The 27,250-nt window shown below is 38.6% G+C and overlaps 1 protein-coding gene across 1 annotated transcript in view; it reads left to right on the top strand.

Annotated features, from left to right (window-relative positions):
* The first annotated feature begins 15,220 nt into the window (after nucleotides 1-15,220).
* LOC127478287 (urea transporter 2-like) overlaps nucleotides 15,221-27,250 on the top strand; it is a 301,778-nt gene continuing 289,748 nt past the window's right edge. Inside the window, exons 1-2 of the mRNA XM_051803727.1 lie at nucleotides 15,221-15,320; nucleotides 19,641-19,755. The gene's annotated coding sequence lies outside the window, so the exon portion shown is untranslated. The remainder of the gene's footprint in view (nucleotides 15,321-19,640; nucleotides 19,756-27,250) is intronic.

The following is a 27,250-nucleotide window of genomic DNA, read 5'->3' as shown; positions in this document are numbered from 1 at the left end:
TTTCCAACACGTCTCTTAGTTTTACCTAAATTATCAGTTTGATTTGAACCAACAGAATGACTTTCTAAGTTTTAGGCAAAGTATGTCAAAAAATCTTGAAAAGATCTCTTCTGTTTTAATGATTGCTACAGACACAAACTTCATTTCTGAATTTGCATCAGGTGTAGTCAGCTCTGAAACACTCCTAGGGTCTTTCCTCCTCAACATTTATATTCTAAAGAGGAGATTTATTCCTTTGCAACCTTATTTTGTTGCTATTTAGATTATAAAGTGGTGCCCAGGGGTACCTCTTTCTCTCTCTTTCACTAATATGTTTGAAAAATAAGTAAATGGAGAGAGAGGACAGGTCTAAAGTTACAGCAAGATCATAAAACTAGAAAACACCACAAACTAAACAATTCTTCACCTTAACTCATCTCTTATCTGAGTTCATTTAAGAGTGCTTGTCTTCTTGATGCCCCTGGAAGACAATGTGTTTAGTAACCATCAAACTTGAGGGTGAATGTTTACCAGAGGGGTAAAAAAAGCTATTTAAGAGAAAATCTTTCCTCAAAAAAAAGCCATCTTTGTTTTGTTTAAAGCATAAATTCTTCAGCTGAATTAATCTACAGTAATATGTCGTGCATAGAGCTGGTGAGAGACTGCATTAATGCTATTTTCTTCATTATTTTCATTCCAGAGAGGGCTAAAATCCTCAAAACTTCAAATATATTTGCAAATTGAAATGAAAAATGCATCAGTACACCTCAAATGAAGAATTTTCTTTTAACAGCTCTGAAATGTGACATTCTCTTACATTGTTTTAAAGTACAAATGTATTCAAATTTCAAAGTAAAAATATAGGTTAATAAAATTCCTTATATTTCCTTTCCGTAAGTGTCCAATAGGGTATTTTGACAATGCTTAAATATTTGACCAGAAAAACTCCACCTCAAATTCAAACTAACTCACAATCCCCTCAGGTTCCAGGAATAGGAAATTCTGCCTGCTGAGAAGATCCCAGATTCCCACAGGTTCACAGAGTACAATTCAATCTCCTTATATTAAAATATTTTGATGTCTCTTTTCCCTAGCATTACATTTTTTTTTTCATGAAGCCTGTAGAAATGATTTGAAATGAAATCACTGCAATTGATTCTGGTGTTTCATAAAAGCCTTTGAGCACCCAATATTGTCACGCAGTCACGAGAAGGGTTCATCTGTTTGGAGATAACTTGGAGTGACTTAAACCACCCATAAAGCAAAGATGAATGGGAAGAGACAGTATCTTAGGCCAAAAAAAGCCAAATAACTTTTTTTTTTTTTAATGTTTTTTTGTGCAAGATAATACAACACTGATAACAAATATTTGCTTTTGGTTCAGAAAAAAAATCACCATTGGTCATGTTAAGCTACATATAGAAAACTGCTGGCAATTCTTGTTCAGCAAGGCCAAATATTACTATTTTTCTCTGATTTTAATGTGTTCCTCAGAGTCATCCTTTCTTAATCCATTTTAAAGGTAAGCATCCCACCGAGAAACAGGAACAGATTTTCTTTTGCGTTTTTCACCAAGTCTTCAGGGGAAAAAAGCTTCAATCATCACAACATAAGACACAACTAAGGAAAGAGAAGCTCCTTAACAGTGAGCCTCTGCTGAGCTTCAAGGCTTGTGGTTGTAAGTTGATATGGTGTCAGTAGATATGCAGGTGTGAGGGAACACAGCTACTTCCAAGTCTCTCCACTGAACCTGTCCCCTCCTGAATGAGAAAGGAAACACTTGATAAACCTAAACTGACTTGTAGTTCCATGCTGTAGCTTTTATCATGTGCTCAAACACGATAAAAAATGGTGCATGAAGCCCACCCAGTCCTCAGAGTTACATAGAGGACTCTTGCTTGTATTGACAGTAGCTTTCCCCTTTGCTTTGTATATTATAATAAGTGACTTTTACTTTTTTATTTTTAATCCTTTCAGAGCACTGCACTAAACCACTGTAGTAAACCACTCTAGTAACCCTTTTCTACTTACTCTTTAATTAAAATAGTACATATATGTATTTAAAGCACAACAGTGTCCTCCTCAAGGTTGTATACAGCGATTATGTGCTATCTTAGGTGAGGGAAGGACAGGGGACTGTCATGCATCACTGTCCCATTAAATTTCTGGCAAGAAGCATTGAATTGTCAGGGAAGAGGTCTTCTTAATCTCTGGATAAATTCACCCCAGAGAATTGTATGCAGAAATAAATAGAACCCAGGTTATAATCCTGATCCTGTTTTCCACGACCCATAATTATCATGGAGCCATAGAAATATGTACTCATAGACTCATAGAGTGGCTTGGGCTGGAAGGGACCTTAATATGACACAGGAAAATATAGGAAATATATCATATACATGTATATATATGTGTGTGTATATATATATATATACATCATATGTACATATATATATACAAAGTCCCCGTAGACACACATGCATATATACATAAATAAAATATAAGAAAAGGTACTTTTTAGTACCTGACAAAAAAAAGACCAGAACCAAACCAACAGACCTTAATGTTTACCTAAAATTAAAATTTAAGCAACCAGTTTTCCTCTACTTTTTGTTGTTTTCAATCGAACATCTTTCTTTGCTTATTTTATAATTTGAGCAAAGTGGTTGGCAGTCAGCGCAGGAAGTTAATTTTTCACATGGGGCTTTTTTTTTTTTTTTTTTCACTGTAAAATGTATGGCACAGGAGAGAGAATTCAATACAGTACCTGAAACTGGAAAAGTCTTGACAGAAAAGTTCCCAGGCTTGCAGAACACTCAAAGGTCTGTTACGCATTTACAGATCAAGCTCAGCAAAACATTGCAAAGTTAAGCACCTGCACAATCAGAGCAGATATAAATGTTTAGCTAAAGGATTTACAAATCTCGAATTTCAGGACATAAGACGAGCTTCTTAGGAGGGAGATATGAATCATATCTACATAACAGGACTTTCAGACACTGTAATCGTTGTTCCTAGTAGAAAAATGCTTCTTAATTAGAGACAGATGTTGAAAATTTTGAGTTATATGAAAATGTCGTAAGCCAAGCCTCTCAAAGAAAATAATAGGTTACTTGTTGGACTCTTATCTTTTTAGAAATAAAGAAATATAGAAATGGTAAAATTACACTTAAAATATGTATTTCTCTTCTGTATTCAGCACTTTTGTTCACTTTGAGCTAGGCTGAAATCCAGAGAATATGATTAAGTACCTTTTTGTCATAGCCAGGAATCCTCTCCTGGAAACATTAGCCTTGTAACCAACTGAACAACTGAAACAGGCCCACAAAAATAATTTCTCTCTAATTCCTTGCTCTTTTACCACACTAAATCCCTGACATGTCCTCTTCTTTGCAAGGCCAAAAAAAAAGAATTTATGTTCATATAGATGTTATTTTTTTATTAAAAATCTCTCCCACGTGTTCTTTGCAGCCGTGACCACCTTGGTTTGACTATGGTCAAGTACTGCTGCCCTGGAACAGTCCCTTTGGAAGAGATTATTCTGATCTCTCTCCCTTTATCACCAAATATCTTTAACCCCTCTGTTTCCCCTCAGATTTCCCCAAGGAAATAACTCGTTAGAGTTCTTTGAATTTACTTAGAATATCAGAGAATCAGAACTTTTAGGGTCCTATTGTGGTCATTTGCAGTGCAATCAAGCCATGTAATGTCATTCTCTTTGTAGCATGAAATCTTAATGTGTCAGTAGCTGTTAAATGATGGACTAAATGCAAACAAAGATCGGAGTTTAACCCTAACATCACTTTTGAAACCCATTTTACAGAGTTGAGATGTACACATATAGCAGTGCGTCCCACTGAAGGGTCATGTCTTCCCTTCCACCCACATGAATAACCATCCCTCTCTCCTACTCCTCCCCATCACTAGATGTATGGCCGTCTCCAAAGGTAATGGAAATGCCTGGACTGGGAGATTTCATTCTCTTTCCTTTTGAATTTTAAGCAGAGTTCTTGATAAAGTCATGTATTTTAGACTTTGCAATCACAAAGCCTTGTTCGGTTTTTTTTTTTCCCCTTACTCTGTGAAACAGTGGCAATGCCCAGAAACATACAACTGATGTTAGCCATTCAGCCTCCACTGAAATGTAATTTGAGCACATTTAAATTTACAAATGTACACAGGAAGTTTATAACTGATCCCACAATCCATGAGTGGCAGTCACTGGAGGAGAGGATTGACTCTCAGTGGGCACTGGGCACCTAAATCTGCTTGGATTATTCTCTGCAGTCTGCAGAAGCCTTCATTTGGATTCAGTATTATATTGGGTTCTTCAGCATGGAGAAGAGAAGGCTCTGGGGAGACTTTAAAGCATCTTCCAGTCTCTAAAGGTGCTCCAAGAGAGCTGGAGAGGGACTCAGGACAAAGACATGAACTGATTGGACAAGGATGAATGGCTTCACGCTCTCAGAGGGAGGGATAGATTAGACAAGAGGAAGATATTCTTGCCTATGGGGGTGGTGAGGCCCTGGTACAGGTTGCCCAGAGAAGCTGTGCCTGCCCCATCCCTGGAAGTGTTCAAATTCAGGCTGAATTGGGCTCTGAGCAACCTGACCTAGTGAAAGGTGTCCCTGCCTGTGGCAGTGGTTGGCCTTTGAGGTCTCTTTCAACCCAAACCCTCCTATGATTCTTTGCCCCTGTGATTCCATGACTTACTCAGAGAATGTTTCCTGAGAGCAGAGGTGTGCCTGCTGCTTTATATCACAGTAAGTTTGAGCTGCTAACATCTGAGAAACTTGTTCTTTTTCATGGTCTAGTGAAACAAAATGAGACTCAAAACCTTTGGGTGAATGGTTTCAGCTTACTTAAGAATTGATAAAGACAATTAATTCCATGTCCAGGTTCTGATGGCTTTGAGAATCAAGTTCACTCTCACTTGGGTTGTTAGGAGGGCCGGTTACTCAGTTATTTTGACTACCTGAGGAAAATGTTTTGTTATTGCCAGAATCTGATAGTTATCTGAATCATCCATAAGTTAACTTCTTGTTAGCCAAGAAGTATTATCTTGTTTATAAAAAGACCCTGAGCATTCGTATTCAAGGAATCTAGATAGAGAAACACCCTAGGTGGCTGCTCTCAGGAGGCAGGTCTTTGGAGGAGCCACTGGGAAGGTGTGAGGTAGGGATAAATTATGCTTTTATAGTTGAAAGGGAAAAAAAAAAAACAGATTAAGTGTTCCTCATTGAATACTGGAGATGCATCCTGGCCAATTAGGGATAATTACTGAACAATTTTTAGCCTGGTTTCTTCAGGAAATGAGGCTTGAATGATCATTGTGCCTGTCAGTCCCACTTAATAACTGCTGGATCCATTCATCAGCTGCAGATCTGACAGAGGATGATGCTGACAGAGCTACTCAGTTCTCGCTACATTCTTGGTGAAAAGTGACTGAGTGGCAGAAGGTGCCAGATTAGTACTCCTTGAAAGAGAAAAAAATAAAAAAATTCAACACTCAGACCTAGAAGAAGTACTAAAAAAAAAAAAAAAGAAAGAAAAAAAAAGAGGTAAAATCAGAAATACTCTAAACTCAAGACAGCAAAGAGGCCTTTGCTCGGTGAAGGGGATTCTGTGGATTCTGTGGTATCTGGGAAGGGTTCATTCAGTATTATGCATTATTTAACACAGTGGGCAGGAGATAAACAACTTTGTAATTTGAATTCAGGGGTTCTGATCCTCAGATTATTCCTCATTCATCTTAAACTCATAAATATGATAAATATTCATAAATATGTTACATCACACACTACCTGTGACTGACAGAGGCAGAGTGTCATGTCACAACCACATTTCCATTTAATTTCATCTTGGTTTCATATATTAACACAAACCATGAAAGAAAGAAAGTCAGTTCTGACAGTTTATTTATTTTATTTATATTTCCCTGTCAAAAAAAAAAAAAAAAAAAAAAGCATCCTTTAGCATCCTCTGGGTAACAGGAATGGAACCAATGCTTTGATTTAATGAAAGGATCCAGCACCTTCTATTGGCAGCAGTTTTCTGACTTGAGTCCTGGTATCCCACCTGTTAAATGTTACACACACTAAATGGAATTATTAAAGGAGGACTGGCTAGTGGGAAAACCAACACCATGGAAAGATGTGTAGCTGATTAATGTCTCTGGTACCTGATTTTTGAGGTGTCCATTAATTAAAATGAATTTCATCACTTGCAGGAATGTATGTGTTACATATTCCATCACCCCTAGAGCAGATACAGTAAGCTTTCTTCACATGGGAGTGTGAAACATCTCGTTTCACTTTTTAGAGAACTCCATGCATTCAAATTCCTTCCTGGCATTTCCTAAACACTTTTGAAAGATTCCAGGGTAAGAAGAAAAAAAAAAAAAAGAAAAGAAGAAGAAAGAGTTTTTTAATGAATTCATCTTGTGCAACTTGTTCTGAGCTGGAATACCACTACCCTGATCAAATACAGATCCTTCTTTTTTAGAAAAGGAATCCCCCTCCTCTTTTTTTTACCCACATATATTATTATTATCTCCCACCACTTGTACCCCCCCACAAACACACGTGTGCACTTGCCTTTCCCATCAGACTGACAGAACCTCTTGAACATACAGGGTGCTTCAGGAAATTCATGTATACTTTCATAGTACCTTGCAAGTAACTTCAGTCTTTAAGTCTGAAAATCTTCACACTTCTTTCCTGCTTTCTAAAGCACTACACAGAAAATAGTACCTGCAATCCGTAAGATAAAGACACACTGGATGAAATAACCTGAGGCTGGATAAAGGAGTTTGGTGCCATGCTACTTTCTAAAAGAAAAAGGAAAAAACTCCCCGTGATTTTAAGAGTGACTCTAATAGTCGCAGGAATGATGACCCTGATGAGCAGTTTGGTCACCAAATTGCTGCTCTTCTCAACTCCTTGTACCCAGCCAGCCCATGGTCCTGCATGACCACACCAGGTCCATTGCTGTTGATGTGATGAAACTGTGTACACCGTGTCTCCAAATTATGTGCAAAACACTGCATGATGTGACTATTTCTGTGTCTGTAGGAACAGTTTCTGTTGACAATTTACAACTGCCTTGTTTATGTAAAGTTGCATACAAATGGTGTCTGTGAATTAGTCTGGGCACAGCAGGGGCTGTTTGAGCTGGGATATCTCCAGAACCATCTAAAATTCCCACCTGGGGAGAGCTGCTGCACCAGTTAGCCAAATATTTTCTTGCAAAGGGTAAGAGTTGAGTCAACCACCCTTTCCCAGGTCAGTCCATCCTCTCAAATTAGTCCTGTGTCTTACCTGCTCAAACAATCTGGAGGACAAGGCAGGGAATGGATGACAAAGAGCATTTGATGTGCTCAGAGGCACACCCCTGATTCTCTGCTGCACCATAGTTATGACTACAGGGCAAGGCAAAGCATCTTTTTATTTTGTTAATGGAGCTGTTCTCCCTAAGTTAACATACATCAGACAAGGAGAGTGACATCAGGACTAATTTTTGCAGTCTTCTTGCCTCCCATTCAGGCTACATTTCTAAGGGGAGTATTCCTCCTCAGCAATACAGGGGGCATTCAACACAGCAATCTTCTTCTCAAACGTTTGACAGATTTATCAGGCTCCTGAATGCCAACCAGGCTGTGGGATACCTTTGTTTGGGTGCCAAGCTTGCTCTCTCATACATGTGCCAGCACAGTACATCCTTTACCACTTCTCTGTGTACACACAAAGATTCTTATGTTACAAGAGGAAGTATTTGTGCTAAGTCAAGTAATTTTTTGAAAGTCCTGTAAAGTCTTGCTAACAAGGCTGCCAACATCAGCTGGTAAAATATCTCCTTATACCTCAAATTTGATATTCAGGTTAGGAAGAGCCCTGGTAGTATTGTCTCTCAGGAAATGAAGCCTAGATACAGAGCAACATGTCACTTAAGGGAAGAAAGATGGCAGGAGATGCCATCCCAAGATGATCTAATCCGTCTCTTTCCACAGACCAACCTAGGAGCTGCCGTGACCACTAATACCCACGAGGGATTATTTTTGACCCTATATTTCCACTGGTTTAATTTACAACAGTGTTTCTGGTGTGTCCTGCAGGTCTGCACAGAGTTCCAGTTGTAGAGCAGAAAGTATCAGAAAAGATGTTCCGAGTAGCCACGTGCACCTAAAGCCTAAGAAACTTTGAGGGAGGGGGAGAGGAGGATGCAACATAATGAAAGCTCTCAAGTGTTCTATCTTAACTACTATCTGAAGCCACTAAACTATTATCTACTCTTCTAGCAGAAGGAGGATACATGGTTAGTTAAAAAAAAAATAGAGAGAGTTTTTCTTAATTTATAAAATTTACAGATGTTAAGGAGAGGGAGGTGGTGGTACATGTCCTCCTGCACCCGAGACATGGAGAAGGATTGTTAAAGAAGGCCTGAAACTCAATGGGCTTCTCAAAAAGGTTTGTGTGAAAAAAAGTAGATACTCCCTGCTATTCTCCGAGGACTGTTAGAGCAACACAACAAAAACCACTCCGAGTGCAAGAGCTGCTCTAAAGGCAGTAAATAAGCATCTCCCCCAGCATACACATTATAAACAGCAGCTCCAAAGGAAACATACACCTCCACTTCAGTGCTCTCTCAGCTGTTTGTTTCCTTTGCCTACAGGACAGAATGATCTCACTCAAAGTGAGAGAACAGTTGTGTTTCTGTTTTTTTCAGTAGCCTCTGTAGTTGGTGGACGTGGAAACAGAATGGAAAATAGGAAGAAGCGTGTTTGTTCATGAAAACAGAATGGCAAATTGGAAGAAATGTGCTTGTTCCAGCTTTCTGTGAGGTGCTTGTACGGATTTCATGACTTGCTCTAATTGATAGCTCTTCTGCAGTTTAATGATGACAGCTGCATGTCTCCTCTTTTAGAGACAGAAGGTGCAGGCAGAGGGAAGTTACCCCTCATAGTAGCACCCACATAACAAATACTACCATGCAGCAAAGTGGTAAACACACATCCCCTGGGGCCCTCTTCTATAAACTGCCCATCCTTCCTTAGAATCAAAAACAATACAGCAATCCCTGAAGACAAAAGTGTTAAAATAGTCAAGAGAAGAATTTTGCTGGAGGCTGAGCAGAAAATAAAACCCTGCTGGTGCCAGACTCCCAGCTATGCAACTGGGATAGACACCAGCCAAATTCAGTAAAATGTGGGTGGGAGTTTTAAATCTCAATAAGTCTTTGGTTGAAAACTGTCGTTGAGTTGTTTGGTTTAGGACAGGCAAAGTCCTGAAGATTTTGTTTTTTGGAATCCTGTATCCCTCCCATGTGTGTTTTATTGGTACTGTGGGAGTCTAAATGAAAGGTAAAGGTGAAAGAGATGTTTCAACAAAGCCAGGTTGGACAGGGCTTGGAGTACCCGGCCTAGTGAAAGGTGACTGTCCATTGCAAGTGGCTGGCCTTTAGGGTCCCTTACAACCCAAACTATTCTATGACACTATGAAAACCAAAAAAAAGTAAAACTTTCCTAGAAAACCACAGACAGATGATAAACTCAGCTCAACACTGTGTTTTAGCAAAGTCTATTCAATCACTGTACAAATTTCATTTGTACCAATGTCTCATATAGAAATAACCTTCACGGGTGGCATCATCACAGCCTGAATAGGCTGATATTATTTACCTGATATTTTCAGCTGAAAAATCACCAAGAAGTGAAACACCAGAATGGTCACACATGGATGGTTCAAGAGAAGCACACTGTTTTTCTGTTACAGTGTGAGGTTCTGTGTCTTTAGGGCTCGTATTTCAGCAAAGGATTTGGCGATGGAAGTGGAATGGCAAGGGAAGGGAAGTCAGGACAAACCTGGTTACAGTCAGAGATGCAATAACTTTGTATTCTCACATGTTGGCTACTTCCTAGCTGTGAGGCTCATGTTAAGGGCTGTGAATTTAAAGACAAGGCAGACAGAAAACTTGCATGAAAAGTAGTAAGACAGGTAGACAAAACTCTGTCACAGTAAGAGCAGAACAAATGGTTTAATGCAGGTTCCTCTTCTTCAAATAACAGCGTTTCCACAGGGGAAAAAAAAAATACAAAGAAGAGCAGAGGGAGAAATATTTTCCATGCAGGAGGAGTGATTTCGAGATGATCCCTCTTTGTCAGGCTTGTGTTTCTGGGAAGTGGCAGGAGGTATTTAATGTCTCCTTGCCCTGCTGACTGATCCTACAATGAACATTTGTTTCATACAGAATAAAGAAGTCCGACTCACAGGAGGCAGATGAGTGTCAGCGGGGTACATTTCTTCCAGTTTTGAGCTGCCACTCTGCCTGCTGATGTTCTATAAAATTGAAAAACCTGTGATTTCCTATGCTTCCTGCAACCTTGTCCAAAAAGTCTCTCACTACCACCACAGTTGGCCAAGAAAAATGGCCATGAAATAATCATAGAATCGTCAGGGTTGGAAAAGCCCTCTAAGATCATCGCGACCAACCAATAACCCAGCACTACTGTGTTCACCACTAACCATGGCCCCAAGGACCACATCTACATGGCTTTTGAACACTTCCAGGGATGGTGCCTCCGCTACTGCCCTGGGAAGCCTGTGCCAGGGCTTGACAATCCTCTTGGTGAAGAAAGTTTTACGAATATCCAATCTAAACTTCCCCTGGCATAACCTGAGTTCATTTCCATTGGTCCTGCCACTTGTTACCTGGGAGAAGAAACTAACCTCCACCTGGTTACAATCTTTTATCAGGGAGTTGTAGAGAGCAAGAAAGTCTCCCCTTCCAGACCCTTCACCAGCACCTCAACATCTTTCACGTAGTGATGGACTCAAACAGATATATGTGTTGTTTCTTTTCTCTGCCATCAACTGTCTGCAATGTATGAACATCCCAGGACCAGGTCTCTGATCTCAATCAGGGTAACTCCTCTTCTTTGGCTTCCCTTACTCCCTCTTACATCTGCAGCTATAGACCTGACTGTGGTGGATGTGGGCAAGATCAAGGTCATGACAGTCCAGTAGTTCAGAGTATCCAGAGCACATGTGCACAAGTCCTAAGGGATTGTAAATCTGTACTGAAGACAGTCCCCATACTCTTCCACTTTCTACAGCTCATCTTGCAACTTTTTGTGGCTTGGCACCCTTGACTCCTCGTTAGACTGGACCAGAGAGGAGCCAGAGTGGGTTTACAGGCTGGTCTGCCTGCAAGAATTGAGGACTGAACTCTTGCTGATGGAAATGTGGATACCCGGACTTGCTATGATAAGCTGGAAAGTGTTAAAGAGCTCAGGAGGGATTTTAGTTTTATTTTCACACAAACAAGTACTAAAATCATTGATGACTGGGACGGGACCTAAGGAATCCCAGCCATGCCTAGGTTCAAACAGGAGTGGTTCCCTATCTTTCAACTACAGCAGACATTTCTCCATGTCTCCTTTTTCCCAACGTGTAAGTGCAGTGACTGCCCTGACACTCATTCAGTCCCAACCTCTCTAAAAGCAGCATTTTTCAGAAATGGCATAAGCATCTTCCCTTAGATCAGTCAGGAGGGATGATAGTAAGATCTTGTTCATATCTTTTTCCATAGTCCAAACAGCATCAAATGTAGGAATGAGTCTGCTTTCCATGTCACATTCTGGAAGAGTGATCATCACAGCTCGTGGTGATGATGACGGTCGATGAGAGTTTTTCCAGGAAAGGTAGAACCATGAGATACATAACTCTGCTGGAATATATTCTTCCTTCTGTCCCTCTGTCCCAATATTAATGACCAAGCACTTGTTCAACGTACTGTGAATAACTATTTTGATTATAAAACTTGCAGGTGAGATGACAGTTTGATTCTTATGCTCACTGTAACAGAAGAATCAAAAGAGTTTTACATCTTGGATTTAAATTTTCTGTATGTTTGCCCGATGAAGCCTATCATACCTGAGGTAAGTTAAATTTTGTGCACAGGGTCTTGAAGAGAAAAAGGGAATAAAGTCATGTTGATACTAAGAGGTGACAGATCCTCTTTGGCTGACAATAAATTCCAAGGTAGTGATGTCAAAAGTTCTGCCATGGTCAGAAACAAGCTGACTAAAAGTCAAATTTGCAAATCTCTGGGTTCCCTCTCTGTGCTAGTCTACTTCAGATCTATGGCCAGCTTTGAAGGACATCAGCCTTTTCTTTTCTCTAGTCTTCTAAACAAGTTTTTGTTTGACTTCACTTCCTTTCCCTGTCCCTCTTTTTAATTTCCCATCTCTAAAAACACCATACCATTCTGTTAGCTAAAGTTTTAAGATTTATCTTCATACCCTAAAATGGACAGAGGTTTGCAAGTGTAACCCTGCTGTAAGAATTCTCTTAGAGAAGCCCTTCCTTTTAAGAGTGTCTACGTGTACATGTGTAATTATAGGAGCAGATATGCATGACAACCACATGATTTTCCTTCTCAGCAGATAGTTTGTCACTGCAGATGTGGTATAGTTTGCTATGTCTGCATCCCTAATAGAAATATCACTCACTGTACCCCTCCTGGAGATATAACTAACTATTGGCCATAGCTCTGCTAAGTCAGTAGATGCTCAAAGCTGACAGCAAATCATAAGGAAAACTCTAAGCTTTTTTCTAGTTCCTCTTTGTACGGAAAAAAGAGTAACAAAATCAAAACTTGGACGTTACCAAGCTGTTATGTGTATTAATATCTTTCCTTGATACTGTATTTGTTTAAATTATAGCCATGCATATTTAAGGGTTGTGCTTCATGACCAATTTCCTTCCATGTGGTAATGAACAAATTACCATCATTATAGACTAGAAAGATGTAATTTTAGAAACCAAATCTTGGGGGGGAAAGTTATGGACATTAAATGAACAATATGTTCTGTTGCTCAGTGCTTGTTTCCCTGAAGAAAAATTCCCTGTGCTAAAGAGACTCAGATTGGATTTATGCATGATGAAGTAATCTCATCACAACTCTATTGTAGAACAAGTAGAACTTGTTCTATACCCTGTCTACTTCTCCTGTCATTAGCATAAGATTTTCCAGATGATAATCCTTTTACAATGTTCTGATACTGCTGTGCCCATTTACATCTGTGTAAAATTAAATTATAGCATTTCATCAAATGCAAGACAACATTAGTGTGATATAAACTCCTGGGAGGGTCAGTACTGGACAACAACTCACAATATCAGTAGGCTTAAAAAGAGCAAATTAATCCACTGAACCACCCTTTCTTATTTAGTCTCACATATCCCACCTAACCACTGATTAGTGTTACACTGGAAGGCCCAAGGGTCTCCTTTCTTTTGGAGGATTTCTAATGTAATAGAAGATTCTTGTTGCCAACATCTGTGTTTGCCTGCACTGGGGGATTTCTGCACTCTCCCTCTCCCTCAGGACTGTTATTTCTATTACATAATTGCAGTCCAGGAATGGTTTAAGAATCATGCTATTTGGATGTATTTACAGTGACCAATTCAGCCATCATTTCCAAAGTGCATCCCCTTCACCTATAACATCTCCCTGCTTTGTCTCTCTTTTCCCTTCACATTTTTCATGGTTTCAGCCTCACCTTATCTCTTCTGGACAGTTGTCCAATCCCATCAGCAAGAAAAGTAAAAATCTGGTTGTGTGATATTTCTCAGCCCCGCTCAAGAATAAGGGGGTTCACTTTTATCCCCAAGCCTTCCTCCTGGTGCTTGATTTCTTTCTTTTGTGTCCTTTCCCTGTCTACTTTAGTACACTTGCACCCTAACACTTGCTCTTTATGTGCATTGTGTTGTGAAAGAACAATAGAAATAACATCCTGCAAAAGTTAATGGCATCACAATTCTGTTGCATTTATATTTTGCATTCCTGCAATTCTGTTTGCATTCATGTGAAGCTTTGGACTCTGTATCTCTGAATTCTGGAAGCTTAGTTGAAGGTGTACAAGATTTAAAAAAAAAAAAAAAAATGGCAAGAAGAAAAAAGAAAGAAAATAAAAGGAAGGAAAAGTTATCTCGCATTCAGATCATGAGAAGATAAGTTAGAGAAAGACAGAAAGATTTTTGTTTCAGCTTTCCCGTCTCTTACAGAACTTTGAAGTCTGTCATGTGTTTATCTCCAGAGGCAGATATTAGAGGATCAAGTGACCAAATCTAGCCAGTTACTGTGTAGCCTTAGCAAACTGTTTGGGAAACTGAAATAGGAGTTCAGAGAAGGTCTTGCCATAATGATACTTCTGAGTTCTCAGAAATAATTTAAATGTAGCTGGAATGGTTTAAGAGATTATGAGGTGTGGTTTTAAGCAGTATTTTTCATTGGATGAGTTAGAAATCACTAGACCATGCCCACATCTCTCATACTTGTTTTGCATCCTGTTGTGAAACATTTTTACCATACACAAGGGACTGGCAGCAAGACACATCCCTCAATATTAAGTAACTTCTTTTGACAGGCGTGAAAAGCTTCCCTAACTGCAGCTGACTTATTTTACCCCAAATCTGGAATCCTCCATCTTCTATTTGCCACTGGACTGTAATTTGTGCTAATCTTGAAGCATCTGAGGAAATGTACTGAACTTTTCCCTAGTTGGTTGCTTGTTTCGGTTTTGGTTTGGGGTTTTTTTGTTGGTTTTTTGGGGGTTTTTTGTTTTTTGGTTTTTTTTTTTAGAGGGGGGTGGTAGGAGGTTAAGACCTTTTTTCATGCTAGGAAAGCAAGGTACATGAGCTCTTATCTCCTATCAGACATATAACCCCTCATAAATTATTTCTGAGTACGTACACTTTGTAAAATTTTAACCTCTCCGAAATTAGTTTCCTCCTTTCTCACAGCAAAGAAGGGCTTTAGTATTGCCCAGGTAGAACTTCAACTTATACCTGAGACCAGGAGGATTAAGATATAGAAAAGAAAGGCTAAATTCCCAGCAGATGTAATTAATATACGGAGTGTGGGGGAAGCTGAACTCTTTCTTCCCACTGAAACTCTGGAATGGTTGTAGTGAAAAACACCTCTGGCTCAACTTCATGGGCACAGAAGATTTTCCCAAAGCAAGAACAACCTCTGGCCTACTGACATCCAGTCCATTATCTGACTGTTCAAGTAGAACAAGATGTTAACACTGGCATTGTGCAATTTTATAGGATAAGTATTTGAGACCCACAGATGATGTGATGGGCTTTGTACTCAATTGCAAAACTTATTTTGTATCTGTAACAAATTAAAAAATAAAAAAGGTCATATCTGCCATCTCCTTTCAATGGGTTGACCAGGAAACAGCCATCTGCTCCAGGCATTTGGCTGTCTCTCCATATATAAACCCAAAAATGCCTCATGAGTCTTTCTTGAAGCGTCGTGAGCGAGGTAGCGAGGTAAGATACATCCACCTAATAATTCCATCTCTATTTTGCAGATGTTTGGAAAAAAAAAAAAACAAACTACAAACCAAACCTTTTTCTTGCCTTTTCTGCAGTAAACATGAGAATAACCTTTATTTTAAGAGCTAGTCTTTATAATATTTAAAATCAATTTCTAAATGTTTTCTTCATTACCTGAAACAATCTTGACAGAAACTGGTCTAAACCCAGGAAGTTTGACTTTTAGTTTATTAGACTAATTTTTTATTATCTTTATGTACTTGTTGCTTCAGGAACATTTTGGATTGTCACATAACTTTGTTGTGGAAAAACTTATTCTGTAACCTCTCAGTAAGGTTTGTGTCTTAAAAAATTAGAAAATCTTTGAGAAAAAAGACCCAAACATTTCATTTATTCATGCAGATTATGCAGTTCCAAATATAAGATTTTGAGGGGAGGTTTTTTTGGCTTTTGTTCTTTTGCATCAAAGAGAACGAGTGTGTCAGACAGTCTAACACATGAATTTGTAACTTGGTGCTCCTGTATGCCAACAGTGTGGTTGTTTAGTGCATGCTTTGAGAGCTGATTTTAAAGGTCTTAAAGAGTCAGTTTTAAAAATTTATATTGATTCAGTAGGGGATGAGGATGCTTGACATGTTAAATTATTAGCATTTACATTATGAACATGTTAATTACTGTATTTTTAATGCTGTTAGCTTTTATAAATTAAGTTATGAGTATTCTTAAAGGGGCACCAGCAGATTTGCAACATGTTGGAAACCAGTTATACAAACCAGCACGAGAAATATTTCTTCCTTTCTTTGCACTCTTCACTCTTCCATTTTACATTTCAGTAAGGATTTTCTATTCATTTGCCTCTTGCACCTAAACTCCAAGGTAGCATGAAATAAATAAATAAATAAATAAATAACCAAAACAGAACCAAATAAAAAATCCCCAAACAAACAAACAAACAAAAAAACAACAGGAAGCAAAAATGACTAAAAGACAGCATTTAGTCATTCAGTTTGCATTGATCTGTGATAATCCAGTCATGAATTGTGCTATAGATTACCCTACCTCCCTTCTCTGCTGTAACAGTCACAGTGGCAACGCTTTGTTTTTTCAGTTAAAAGCATCTGATTCATGATGGTGACCAGCAAACAAGCAGAGTAAAACAATTTACAGACATGCTTCCCATCCTTTGCTTTGGGAAAAAAAATGGCTTAGCTTTGAGCAATCAGAAGTTGCTGTGCAGCAAAGCAAAATGAATTTTCCTATAAACAACGCAGCTTGTGTCACAGACCAGAGAATAATCTTTTCCTGCATGTCTGGGACTTTTCAGCCACACCTGGACATTGTATTAGCACATACTGTCCTGAGGAACCCTTGTGGGACTAGGAGAGGTTTAAAACTTGTAGGGTGCATTGGGTTAATAAGGATGTGGCAGAGATAAGGCGATCGGTAAATCGAAGTTTACTGCTAGTGGTCAGGGTCCAAAATGATGTAGCAAGATCTGTATGTCGGTACAGGAGATGGAGATAAGGGACAATATCAGATGGATGTCAAGAAAACCTCTCAGATCAGGCTGGGGTACCTTGCTCCTACGCTCATAAAGCCCAGTTCTTAAAGCTGAATTCCCAGAGCTGTCCTCCAAGACAAGGAGCTCCAGAAGAAGAGGTTTCTCACACATCACTGAGGGGGAGCTCTTTATAAGGTCCCAGTCTGAGTCTGGGGTTAGTAATTAGGATGGGATAGGATAGGATAGGATAGGATAGGATAGGATAGGATAGGATAGGATAGGACAGGATACTTCAGTTGCGAGGGACCTACAATGATGATATGATCCAGCTGCCTGACCAGTTCAGGGTTACTGAAAATTAAATAAAATTATTGGGGGTATAACAAGTTATTAAGGGCAAAACAATTAAAAGGAAACACATATATCCAAATTTAGGATTTGTGCCATTGGTGAGCCTGGGGGACTACTGAATGGTACTGATGGACAAAGCACTAGAGGAACTGTACTTAGAGGCTGGATAGGAAAGAACAGAAATGAATCTGAACTTTTTTTATACTTAATCCTCTTCAAGCTGCTGAAGACCATTAATGGAGGTACAGATTTCCCTTAAGAAGTTTGTAATGACCTCTCTATATGTCCACATATTTTTTTTAAAGGAGACTTAACATGGAAAGAGCAATCACAGTTCTCATTTGTCAGGAGGGCTCCTTCAAAATACTCATGCATACTACCCGAACAAGGTCTTGTATTGCAATGGAGGTGCATGATAATTAAAACTGGAGGAGTTAAGCAGCAGGGGAGGAGGTAGAGGGGAGCAGCTTGTGAGTTTCAAATTGAAAGGATGATTTTTTCAACTGGGCTTTACACATAATCTTGGAGCTACACCTTCTAGCAGCGTGGCTGCACACGTGTCTGGAGCTTTCATCCCTGTCTTCTGGAGTCTGAATGCCTGAGGCTTCAAGAAGTGTTTCTGCATATTCTTTCTTCTGGCTGGTCTTGTTATATCATATCGTTTTCAAGCTGTAGGAGGGTGGAAAGGAGGAGGTGCTGAAAAGCCCCAGGAAAGCAGAAGGTTTCTAATTTCTTCAATCCAACCAAGTGATGGAAAATTCGCCAAAAATTTTTTTCTAGTGTGATTTTTCAAGCTTTCAGGAAACTACTGAGTAACCCAGTAATTTCTAAAATCTTTCAGAGAAGTTCATATGAAGAGCAACTTTTCTTTTTGGCAAAGAGTGGGTTTGGGTCTGCCTTGCCCTCTGCTAGCACAGCTCTGAGGTTTTGGTGGGTTTTTTTGGTGGTTTCTTTTACTTTTAACCATTCTAATCAGTACTTACAGTATATTTGTTTGAGTTTTATGTCAGTTTTTTGATTCATAATAAAACCAGATATTGTGTGATCACCTGATTCCAGGTCTGTAATGACAAGCACCAGGTTCTCTGAAAGCTGCCAACATGGAAAATCCTCTTCATGGGGAAAGCATATCCTGCTTCTTGGACTCAGGGAGCTCCAAGAATAGAACTTTTATGAAGTGATATTGCCTAGTTCAATACAAAAGTGTTAATAACCAAGTTTCCTTCCTGTTGGCTGCATCTTAGCATGTGCATCGTCACACTGGACTTACTGAGGGCTTTCAGAACTGGACTTTCTGTGTTCCAGCTCAGTAAGTCTTTGCACATCCCAAGAAAAAGAGAAGGAGGTTGCAGGAAGCTCAGTGCAGTTTGACATGAGTAGATTAATATCTTTCCTGGTGGGTTTTTATTTCACCAACTAGTTTTTTAGCCCAACACCTTTATTCTTGTCATCTTATGTATGTTCTAAAGGACATTTCTCACACATCTCGAGAAGCCTATGAGTCAGTATTTTTAAACTTGAAATTAGGTTCCTAAAACTATATCCATGAATATAAATTTTGTCACAGTTTTGGAAAGTGTTAAATATTCTGCAAATGTCACCAAACCAGAGTTTTGAAGCTGAATTAGCTTATAATATATAGTTACTTTCCAAAAGTAATTTATCTGAAAATATATAGGGGAGGAATGAAAAATCAGGAAAAAGTAATCAACCATAAAACTTGCCCAGACCTTCTGCTGGTTTTTGGTTTTGATGATTGCGTATTTTTTTTCCTTTTCTTCAAAACTAAAACCTACATGAAGGCTCTGACAAGCAATAAAAATGAATTTGTATTTCTTTCTCAATTTTTTTCTTTACAGAAGGTGCTCTCCTTTTATAAATGTTTTTGATATTTTGAATTTTTTTAAAAAAATGCTATGCCTAGGAGTTTAAAAATAGGCACTGAAAATTCACAACACATATCCCAGTGATAAAGTTTAGAGAAGGAGCTTTGGCCACAGAGGAATTTATGTGCTTTTCGAATATAAGATATTACTTTGATTTTTGCTTTTGGATTTGAAAAATTCTGGCTTTAGAAATTACTGGCTTCTTCTAAAACCCAATTCAAGAAATATTTGTGCCCTGAACAACAACTAATAAACATGTGTTCACACCAGACATAGTTTTAGGTCACCTCCAAATGAACAGAAACATGTTATTGAAGCTTGTATTAAACATTCCTCCTGGGAAACGTTCTAACCAGGACTGGACTTAAATATACACTAAACTCAGACACACCTTGTCTCAGACCATGAGTTGTGTGTGAAATCATAATTCCCTCTTCCCAAGCTCTTGGATATATGGGAGGCAGAGAAAAAGGTTTTAAATTTGCATGTGAAACAATATGAAATGAGTAAACTAAATTCACCCCAGCCTTAAAATGAGAAAAAAACTAACCACAGACAATCTGTTCTTTCATTCAGGTCCATGCAACTCTTCCTGGAGCTTTTTCTGGTTTGAATTTCTTATCTCTGTCACCAACAAGAGACTGAGTCTGCATATCAATCCACCACTGAAGTGAGATGTTCTGAGTTGCTGGTGAGTAGGAGATGAAATAAAATTTGCTGATTAGAAAAATGTGATGGAGGCCCAGTGATCAGCAAGAGCTGCTGTGGATAATTTGGGGTTTTGCAGAGTACAGGTTGGTGGATTAGGATCTAAGCCTGTGTCGGGTTGGATGTGTCTCGGTGTGTTTATGTGTTTCCCTAAGTGCCAGGTAACTTCTGCCCTGCAAAAAACAGGAGGGCAACTCTTCCCTAGCAACTCTCACTTACAGCCTGTTCCTCTTGTTTTGCTTAGTTCATCCAAAAAGGAGCTAAAAATGGATGTTAAAGGTACACAGAGTAAAAATGAAGCTCAGAGAGTGTCTTTCAAGTCGCACCTTGGTTTGGCCAGAGGCAGGTGAGACAGGGAACAGAAAGGGATCAGGACAACTGCAAACACCAAACTGTGCAGCTACACTTGAGATCAAAGGGCAAATATTTTGGGTAACACCTGCAGAAATTGTGATGAATTCCCCAGATGATGATGGATGGTCACCGAGAAGAACCTGACTTAGTGTACAGCACAGGGTGTTCTTAACATTTTTATACACCTTACCAAAAAATACCTGTTTTGCTGAAGTCTTTGCTGCCTGTACTGTTGGGAAAGGAGCAGGCCACCCTTGGAGAAAATAAGGTTTCTCACTTTTTAATTCTCACTTTTTAAAATCCTACGTGTAGGCACTTATAGCTTCACACTCACAAACATTGCATTTTTTGCCAAAATCTAGTCCCTTATAGCAGAGCACAATTCTTTTTTCATGACAACTGTTGCTTTATCTCCTTACCTCATCGAATTTTTTTGTTTGTTTTGGTTTTGGTTTTTTTGGGTTTTTTTTTTAATTTTTGATAATTTTCTAAACAAGGATAAATCTACTAAATCCCATAAGGTACAGGGAAGTCATAGGCACCCTGAAAATTGAATAGCAACAGTTACCTCAAGAAAAGTCACTCTAATAGAAAGTGGAAAGATTAAATAGAAAATTATGCAAATAGGTTTTAATGGAAAATCGTGATCCTTTCCTTCGAGTGCAATGTAATCACTGTCTAATATACAGGTCCCCTTTCCACAAGGAGAGACACACGAAAGGTAGGTGTAATTTTCCAAACACTGCATTTCTTCCAGTCTGTCTAGATAAAGTATAGACATAGCAACTGATTTACACAGAACCATTCGAATTTAAACCTCACAAAACTTTTCCAGAAAAGAAAACCTCAAATGCAAATGTTTTCAGACATGTGTCTTGCTTATAAGTTTTTCAAAATCATTTATTTGCTCTATCAGTTTGCAGTAGCAAGAATTTTTACTTTTTCACCTTTTCTTCTTTTTAGTCCTTTTGTTTCAGAATGAAATTTTGAACCTTTTTTTTTTTTTTTCTCGTATCACTACCTTTACAGCTAACCCTTTGTTGGTTACAAATGTTAGGTACATTTACTTGTGCAAGTAGGCTTTGGGTTCAGGATGGGGTCAGCAGACCTTATCTGTGCTGATAAATGTGGATTTTTGCCTATGAATAGGATTGTGGGAACAAAAACCCAGGTATAGACCTACACTTTGCAACTGTAATAGCCTTTGCTATGAGTAACTCTGCAAAGATGGGATCTGCTGGGCCTTCTCTTTGTGTGTGTTTGCACAACTGAAACACCACAGATCATACTTGCAAAGCCTTTTCCCCCCCCCTCTCTCTTGGAAAGCCATATCTGTCCTTATCTTCTGCATTAATCTTTCCCTGTACTGAGACAGTAAAGTTAGGACACAGGATGGCTTTGTCTGCAGGAGCACATTCAGACTTTGTCTTCCAGACTAATTTTCTGCTTGGGTTACTTTCCTAATTATAATTTGTGTTCTCATCATGTCGTGGAAGAGTACATTTTAAATGAGCTTGCAATGCACAGTGTAGAATACCAGTTTATAGCCCTGTCCGTAACCTGGAATACCAGCTTTAAATTTGTCATAATGCAAATGCCATAATAACTGCAAGTTTTCAAGCCTGTGATCTAGTTATTTTTTTCCCCAGCTACTTGTAAACTGAAGGTTCAGGTTTCATTTTCCCATTCCATATGTAAGACCATTGGGGCAGGATGTTGATCTGCCTCCTTACAATCAGAGCTGTGTGTGTTATGGATCGTGTTCCAAAACACTGTTAAATTTGTGGAAAGGGGGGAAAAAAAAATTACATTAATTATGACCTCTTTAGCCTTCTTATGTTTGCTAATAGGTTTTAAATGGACTATTTGGGTTGGTGTTTCTTTTTTTTTTTTTACCTATAACCACAAAAAAAAAAAAATGTTTCATTCTCTAAATTAGAACTATTTCCTGGGCATGGAGAAATAATTTTTAATGAGTGACAGAAATATGATGGCTGATTCTGGGGAGACTAGAAGCGGCTAAGCTTTCAACTCTGAATTAACCACCTACTCCTGGGAAACAGTCTCATGCAAAAATTTCAGGGGCATCTTATTCAATTGAGTCGATTGAGTCTTGAGCGGTACTTTTTTTAAAGAGTGGTGCCATGCACAGAAACACGTGTATGGGGGGGAAAAAAAAGTTATATATATATCTTACAAATTTATTTGAATATCTTTATTTGCACACCTAATCTAGCCTGATTTACCTTATCATAGCTTCTACTTGCATGTACCTCACCGAGCCAGGGTTTTATAACAAGATAATGTTGCCCGTGAGGTGATGGTTACATGAAAGCCAGACTGTTTCCTACCCTATGGGATCGTTGGGGCACAGCAGGATAAATGACAGTACCCACTCAGCTGCATTGGGTGTGATACTTGTGATGCTAGAGGGAGAAGGAGCCCAGCTTCCATGTCTCCCTGGTCCCACTTTGCAATCTGCTGAAAAGAGATTGCATGTTTGGATCTGGTTTGTCCCTGAATAGTGATATATAGTCCTCATCCCTTGTAGCCTTACAGGCAAAATCTCAATGCAGCCCTGGTGGGTTGTAGTTATAGATCATTAGTTGCAAGAATAATCCGCTGTGAAAGTGTAGGATAGCATGAACACTTCTTGTCCCAGTGCAGCCATACTCATTTGAGGGCTTTTGCATGACAAGCATGAGTGTTTTCCAGCAGGATACAGATGTTTTGGATTGTGTTATGAAAAATCTGAATATTTTGGCCCTGTGTGTGCCCTGAGCACAGCTATCTACACCATGGATGTGAGAGAGGTGCTCCTTTCTTTGCAGAGAGCTCAGGAGAAGGATGATGAAATGTCTTCTCAGACTGGCCACCTTGGGAGTGACATCCCAAAGGAAGGAAAACCAGTGCTGGGGTCCCACTGCTGTATAAGGGAAAACAGAAAGAAGTTTCGCCCTTTGTCTCTCAGTAACCACAGGATCTGTCCCCTCATCCAGGCTGCCAGAAAACCACCCAGCTGATGCTGGAAATTAACTTGTCTGAGGAAGAGCACGTGAGATCTCTCAGCTCTGGGCATGGCAGGACAGGGGGGTGGCGGTCCCAGGGAAAGTGTAGCTCAGCGCTTCCATCATCTCCCCAGACTTGAGCGGCTGAGCTGTGGAAATCACTTTGACGTAAATCTCTCAGCAGCTTTTTTGTCCGAAATAAATGGTGCATAAAGGAAATGCAAAATTGTTTGGTGGACAGGATTATCTGTGTGTTTACTGCTCTCAGCACTTTTCTTTTGTCTTTTGACTGTGTAGTTCCCCTCGGTGTGAATAGCTGTGCACGCAGCTAAAGCTGCTGAACACAAGCAGGGTGTGAGCGAGCTCTCCCTCTAAACCTGTGGCAGCTTTGCATTTGTGGTTGCAAGAAATGTCAAGCTAAAAGAATCACTAGTAGCAGAAAGTAATTGTTTTTCATTTCCAAGGTTGTCTGTTCAGTGTTAACCGAAATATAAACTTTCTATAGTTCTGCATCATTACCATACCCCTGGATTTAATTTATTTATTTATTATTTATTTCTTTCATTTCCATTTGTTATTTCCATTGTTATGCACCCTCACACATATGTGCACACAGTTGTGGCACTTCATAGTGGTTTTGTTTCACAATATGCCAACCCTTCAGGTCTATTTTAGTATGTATTATTCTGTTGCCATAACAAGGTGATGATATATAATATTTGTATAAGGATTCAAATCAATGTTTATCACATCAGAGCACTATCATTTAAAAGGAAAGCACAAATCAATAATGCATTAAGCAAGAGAAAAATGAATGATTTGAATCTGTTGTTCTTCTCCCCTCTAATACTTTCAAAAGAAATTGCATTGTTTAAATGAAGTTTGATCATTTTTTGATTGAATGAGTCTGATTTGATAATCTAATAGTAGTTAGCATGGTATTCATCACATGATAAATAGTGGAAATGCACAATTATCATATATATTTTTCAGTTTGCTAAAACTTCTTATTCATTAAAAATATTTCATTATATTAAAAATGCTGGGGGTGAGGTGTTATACGGTTTTCCAAGCTGAATGAAATAGCTTCTTTAAATATAGACAAAATTATTCATTTCAAGTTGGAACCATTCATGTTCAAAAAGCTTGTCTCATGAAAAATGAATGGAACTGCTTTGAAATAGAAAATGTTACTCTTTAGAAAAGAGATATATTCAATCTAGGAAATGTTAGGAAGCGTAATGCTTCTGGAAAAATTGCAGAAATTTTGCTTGGGGTTTGAATTTTTGACTAAAACAACCAGAGGAATAGACATAAATATGTGGCAGCTGATCAGTTCAATCTTTATTTTCTTTTTTTTCACTGTTTATTAACTTCTAATTGCCTTGTTATAGCTGGAAGAACAAAACTTATCATTCTCTGGTATCATGTATATGTTGAAACTCAAGGAAGGGCCTGATTTTCTTTCTCTGAATCTGTCCAAACCCTAGAGAAAGCCACATGGTCTCCTGCATTGGGAGATGGGCTAAATGAATAAGTCCATGGAATTCAAATGCACCTTTAGCCCTACTCATTTCCTAATTCACCAGCAATAAAGTGGTCACTGCTGATGACACAGGGAATTCCTTGTGGTTTTAAAATACAATGACAGAATATCCACCAGGAACCACAGAGCATTAGCTGCTGCTTTCACTGGGGATGATTGTCCTCTACTGATTGGTTTTCATAGCCCGAGCTTAATAAGGCTTTTATTTATGATGACATACTTTATGATTGCTTATTTATCTGCTGTGTGTAAAATGAGCTTGGAATCAAGTTACGTTACTTACCAAAAAGGATGTCTGGATTCTTGAAGAAACTGTTTAATCCCAGGCATATACCAAAATTAAACAGAAAAGAAAAAATAATACCCAGACTGGCGTTGAATTACTCAATCTCTGTTCTTAGAAGCCCTCATCACTGAGATGATGGCTTCTTCTCCACTCAATTTTTAGTCCATTCTGATGTCCCTGTGAGGAATTTTATTTTCAAGATTTTACCTTCTCTACAAAAATTCTATCTTCAAACGTGAAACTACAACAGAGGCTGAAATCAGCGCCGTTTTCCACAAGTTATTTGCTTGAGATGTCACTTGTAATCTAGACCGGGTCCATAAAGTTATTAAGCAAACACAGAGGAGAAAAAAACAGCAAAGACAGTTAAAGGCAAAGTTGTGCAGCTCTGGGTCAGCAGGTTCCTGAGCTAAATCAAAAAGAAGTATCAGGGAGGGATGGATTTAGGCTTCTCCTGTTGTCACACTCTTCCCTGGGGCTTTCCTGCAGGGCTCTGTCAGGTGTGGAATAACGACCTGGGTGTTCTTGACCAAAATTTAAAAAAAAAAAGAAGTATTCTTACCTATGTATTCACACAAATAGAAGGACTTAGATTTAGATTGTGGCAACATTTGCTGGATGGTTGTGCATTTAAGATGATCATGGGTAATCCATGATTGAATCCATATTGAAAGCAACTCAAGGTAGTATCACTGCTTGCACTGGTAGCCTCTTTACAGGACTCCAGATAGCATCAAAGTAACTGCTCTATAAAATAAGCTACTGGTAATACCTAAAACTGGAGGGGGGGGGAAACAAACAAAAAAAACCCAGTCAAACTTTTAACTTTCTGATTCATATCATTAATCAATCTCAACACGGTGCAGTTGTGTTTTATCCGTAGCTTTCCAATCCTTTGCTCCATAGGGTTGTTGACTGACACAGTGTTATTGCATTTTTATTGACTTTTAAGGTGGTTTTTACAACATTCAAGGTGCATAAGTTAACAGAAAAGTAATGTAGTAACATTTCAAGATGGAAGGAGGCCATAAAGATGCAGAGCAGGTATAATTTACAATAACAGGAAATTACAAATTAAGGATAACTCCCTTGGTCCCATACGTAGTTAGTCCCTCAGTACAAGTTTTCTGAACATGTCAGTAAAACATGAAGTGTTTGCATACCATAAAAAGTTAATGGATGATAGAGTTGGCAAATACTTCAGGATTATTATTAAGATTATTTTAGATATGATTAGGCTGAAATTCCACTGCAAACAAGCACGCATACAGGATTTCTGAGTTGTAAAATTGTTAATTATTTGAAGAACTGGATTTGGTCTAAATCAAGAAAAGCCAATAAAAAAAGTGTGGACTTTTAAGTACATGTAAGGAACATAAAGATAAACATAACTTTGAAAACAGTCAAAAACATTCCCTGAGAGCTCTCTGTACGTGAGCTGTTTCAGACAAGCCATTTGGGTTAATAGAGTCTGCACGGCCTCTCTTTAAGAAAATGTAGTTATGTGGGAAACTTCAAAGCACACACTTGCCAAGACTTTTTTTTCTTTTGCTGTCTATGTAGGTATATGCACTCTCTGCTACTTGTTACTGTGCCTTTTTGTTGAATGAATTCCACTAAAACTGAACATTTTAGGAGTTTATCATCCTGCTTTTGGAGAGCACATAGTTATATTTTATATGCTGATGATCTTCTAACTGAGTCCCTGTAGAAAATCTTTCTAGTAATTATTACCAGTAATTTCACAGTACTCACCATGTCATCTTTTGATGTCTGTGTTTCCCCATGTATAAAGCAGGAGAATTATATTACAGGATCACTGAGTTTGGCTGTCCAATATTTTTAAGGCTAAGTTAGAGTTATGTCAATATTTTTTTTCTCAATTTTTCTTTTTCTGATGCAAAGTATTGTCTTTCTTTTTTTCATATAAAGAGCTTTTATAGGGTTGTCTCATTTCTTATAGGGTCCCAGAACAGACTTTGCAATCAGAAACCTAAGAGTTTGTTTGTTTTCAGTAAAACCCTTACAGTTAGTCACTAACAATACCAATCATACTGATCAAGTCTACCTAGTATACGGGGGAAAAAGAGGCTAGTCATGATACAGAACAGTATTATTTATTATCACCTGAATAAATACACTTGGTTTCTTGAAGTAGTCTCTCTGTTTTCAAATTGGGGTCAGAAGGACGGATGTTTTCAAAGACGATTGACATCATCCTAAATCAAACTACTGATGTTTGTGAAATGAACTTCCACAGCACACCCCATTTCTCTTCACTGGC

This window comes from Manacus candei, unplaced genomic scaffold, assembly GCF_025592945.1.
Source record: "Manacus candei isolate 608988 ecotype Guabito, Panama unplaced genomic scaffold, ASM2559294v1 h1tg000059l, whole genome shotgun sequence".
Lineage (NCBI taxonomy): Eukaryota > Metazoa > Chordata > Aves > Passeriformes > Pipridae > Manacus > Manacus candei.
The sequence above is the reverse complement of the archived record's forward strand: the minus strand, read 5'-3'. Positions and strand labels throughout refer to the sequence as shown.